Here is a 4,656-nt window from a genome sequence, read left to right on the forward strand (position 1 = left end):
ACAAGTATCCCATTTACACTAGCCATACAAAATTTAAATACCTAGGAATTTACCAAAGAGAGAGATCTCTATAATGAAAACTATAAAGCGCTGATGAAAGAAATTGAAGAGAACACCAAAATATTGAAAAATATTCTGGCCAGTCACAGTGGCTCATGCCTGTAATCCCAGAACTTTGGGAAGCCGAGGAGCGTAGATCACCTGAGGTCAGGAGTTCCAGATCAGTCTGGCCAACATAGCGAAACTCATCTCTACTAAAAATCCAGAAATTAGCCAGACATGCTGGCATCCACCTGTAATCTCCGCTACTCAGAAGGCTGAGGCAGGAGAATCGCTTGAACTCGTGAGGCAGAGGTTTCAGTGAGCTGAGGTCGTGCCACTGCACTCCAGCCTGGGTGACAGAGCAAAACTCCATATCTCTCTCTGTCCCTCTCTCTCTCTCTTTCTATCTGTCTATCTATCTATGTATATATTTTTTTATATTTACATATGTATTTATATATATATTACGTATATATATTCTTTGTTCATGAATTGGAATAATCCATATTATTAATATGTTTGTATTACCCAAAGCCATCTAAAGATTTAATGCAATCTCTATCAAAATACCAATGACATTCTTCATAGAAATAAAAAAGAATCCCAAAATTTATGTGGAATCAAAAAAGACCTAGAAGAGTCAAAGCTACCATAAGCAAAAAGAGCAAAACTGGAGCAATCACATTACCTGACTCGAAATGATACTACAGAGCTATAGTAATCAAAACAGCATAGTACTAGCATAAAAGCAGACAGACCAATGAAACTGAATTGAAAACCCAGAAACAAATCCACTCACCTAAAGTGAACTTATTTTCAACAAAGGTGTCAAGAATATATACTAGGGAGAAGACAGTGTCTTCAATAAGTGGTTCTGGGAAAACTAGACATGGAGAAGAGTGAATCTAGACCCCCATCTGTTGCTATATACAAAATCAAATTGAAATGGATTAAAGACTTAAATCTAAGACCTCAAATGATGAAATTCCTACAAGGAAACATTGAGAAAAATCTCCAGGACATTGGCCTGGACAAAAATTTCTTGAGCAATACCCCACAAACACAGGCAATGAAAGCATAAATGGACAAATGGGATCACATCAAGTTAAAAAGCTGTACAGTAAAGAAAACAGTCAATAAAGAGAAAAGACAACCCATAGAATGGGAGAAAATACTTGCACACTATTTACCTGACAAGAGATTAATAACCAGAATACATAAGGAGCTCAAACAACTGTACAGAAAGAATTCTAATAATTCAATTAAAAAGTGGGCCAAAGATTTGAATAGACATACAAAAGAAGACATACAAATGGCAAACAGGCATATTAAAAGGTGCTCAACATCATTGATCACCAGAGAAATGCAAATAAAAACTACAATGAGATATCATCTCACCCCAGTAAAAATGGCTTATATCCAAAAAAAAAAAGCAATAACAAATGGTTGCAAGGATGTGGAAGAAATAGAACCCTCATACACTGCTGGTGGGTAGGTAAACAAGTACAACCACTATGAACAGTTTGAACGTTCCTCAAAAAAACTAAAAATAGAGCTACCAATTGATCCAGGAATCCCACTCTTAGGTATATATTCAAAAGAAAGAAAATCAATATATGGAAGAGATAACCGCACTCCCATGTTTTTTAGAGCATTGTTCACAATACTTGAGATATGGAAGCAACCAAGTATTCATCAACAGATGAATGGATTTAAAAAAACATGGTACATATATACAATGAAGTACTATTCCGCCATAAAAATGAATGAGATTTATTCAGTGCAACAATATGAATAGAACTGGAGATCATATGTAAAGTGAAATAAGTCAGGCGCAGTAAGAAAGACATAGCTTGTTTTCACCTACTTGTGGTATGTAAACATCAAAATAATTTAATTTATGGAAATTGAGAGTAGAAGGATGGTTACCAGAGGCTGAAAATGGTGGTGAGGGGCTGAGGGGTAGGTGAAGATTATTAATGATTACAAAAAATATAGTTGGAAAGAATGAATACAATCTAGTATTTGGCAGCACAACAGGGTGACTATAGTCAATGATAATTTAATTGTACATTTCAAAATCACTAGAAAGAGTATAATTAGATTGTTTGTAAAACAAAGAATAAATGCTTGAGGGGATGGATATCCATTTTCCATGATGTAATTATTTCACATAGCATGCCTGTATCAAAACATCTCATGTACCCCCATAAATACATACACTTACTATGTATGCTCAGAAATTTAAAATAAAATAAAAAAGAAAATGTGGTAGATGTATACCATGAAATATTATGCAGCCTTAGAAAAGAATGAGATCACATCCCTTGCAGCAACACTAATAGAGCTGAAGGCCATTATCCTAAGCAAATTAACTCAGGAACACAAAACCAAATACTGCATCCTCATAGTTATAAGTGGGAACTAAACACTGAGAATACATAGACAAAAAGAAGGGAACAACAGACCCCAGGACCTACTTAAGGGTAGATGGTGGAAGGAGGTAGGGGATCAAATAATTACGTATTGGGTACTATGCTTGTTACCTAGGTGATGCAATAATCTGTACATTAAACCCCTGTGACAAAATTTACCTACATAACAAACTTGCACATGTACCCCTGAAACTAAAATAAAGTTAAAAGAAAGAATGAGAATATGCAGGAAGTTCAAACAACTCAACAGCAAAAAAACCCATCTAATCCAATCAAAATGCAGAAAATATCTACATAGACATTTCTCAAAGTTAACATTCTAACATTGTACCTCAAGAAACTAAAAATAAAAGAACAAATCAAGCCCACAGCTAGCAGAAGAAAACAAATAACAAAGATCGGAGCAAAGCTAAATAAAATTGTGACCCCCAAAACAATCCAAAGATGAATGAAAAGTTGTTTTTTTAAAAAAAAGGTAAATAAAATCCAGAGACCACTAACTAAATTAACCCAAGAAATAAGAAGATTCCAATAAGAACAATCAAAATGAAAAGGAAAATTACGACTACTACAACAGACACATAAAAAGGTCATCAGAGGTTCGAATGAACATCTCTATGCTCACAAATTAGTAAACATAGAGTAAATGTATAAATTCCTGAAAGCGTATAACCTCCCAAGATTGAACTAGGGAAAAAAAAGAAATTCTTAAGACAGCAATAATGAGCAGTATGATTGGATCAGGAATTAAAAAACAAAAAAAAAGTCCCCAAAAGTAATAGCCTAGGCCAGAGGAATTCACAGTTGAATTCCATCAGACATACAAAGAAATGGTACCATTCCTACTGAAACTATTCCAAAAAAAGTCTGAAGATCAGTAGCAAATCTATATATCAATAACAATCAAGCTGAGAACCAAATTTAAATCTCAATGTTATTTACAATAGCTACAAAGCAACAATACCTAGGAATACATTTAGGAAAGAAGATAAAAGATCTTTACAAGAAGAAATACAAAACGCTAATGAAAGAAATCATATATGACACAAACAAATGGAAAAACATCCCAGGCTCATGAATTGGAAGAATCAATATTGTCAAAATGACCGCACTGCCTAAAGTAATTTACAGATTCAATTCAGTTCCTATCAAATTATCAACATCATTTTTTCACAGAATTAGAATAAACAACCCTAAAATTCATATGGAAACAAAGAGCCCCAACAGCTTAAGCAATCCTAAGTAAAAAGAACAAAGCTGGAAGAATCACATCACCTCACTTCAATTTATACTACAGGGATATAGTAACCAAGACAGTATGGTATTGGTGTGAAAATAGACACATAAATTAATAGAACAGAATAGAGAACCCAGAAGTAAGGTCACATACCTATAACCAACTAATCTTCAACAATGTTGACAAATATATACACTGAATAGATTCTTAGTAAATGTTGCTAAGAAAAGTGAATAGCCATATGCAGAAGAATGAAACAAACAAACAAACAAACAAACAAAACTCATGACAGATTAAAGACATAAATGTAAATAAAACCATACAAAACCTAGAAACAAATTAGGGAAAGCACTTCTGGACATTGGCCTTGGCAAAGAATTTATGACTAAGTCCTCAAAAGCTAATGCAACAAAAACAAAAATAGACAAATGGGGCTTAAACTAAAAATCTCCTACACAGCAGAAGAAACAGTCAACAGAGTAAATGGACAACCTAAAAAATGGGAGAAAATATTTGCAAAGTATCCATCTGACCCAGGACTAATATCCAGAATATACAAAGAACTCAAGCAACACAGAAAGTAATGTAAATAATAACAATAATAATCCCTTAAAAACTGAACCAAGAATATGAACAATGTTTTTCAAAAGAAGATAACAAACAATACAAAACAAAAAATAAAATATTCAACATCACTAATCATCAAAGAAATACAAATTAAAACCACAATGATATACCATCTTACTCCAGTCAGAATGGCTATTATTAAAAAGTCAAAAAACAACAGATGTTGGCAAGGATGCTGAGGAAGAGGAACACTTACTCAATGTTGGTGAAAATGTAAATTAGAACAACCTCTCTGGAAAAAAATGCATGGAGATTTCTCAAAGAACTAAAAATAGAACTACCATTTGATACAACAATCCCACTACTGGATATATA

The sequence above is a fragment of the Rhinopithecus bieti genome, unplaced genomic scaffold (assembly GCF_001698545.2).
Source record: "Rhinopithecus bieti isolate Rb0 unplaced genomic scaffold, ASM169854v2 scaffold_56365, whole genome shotgun sequence".
In the NCBI taxonomy this organism is placed as follows: Eukaryota; Metazoa; Chordata; class Mammalia; order Primates; family Cercopithecidae; genus Rhinopithecus; species Rhinopithecus bieti.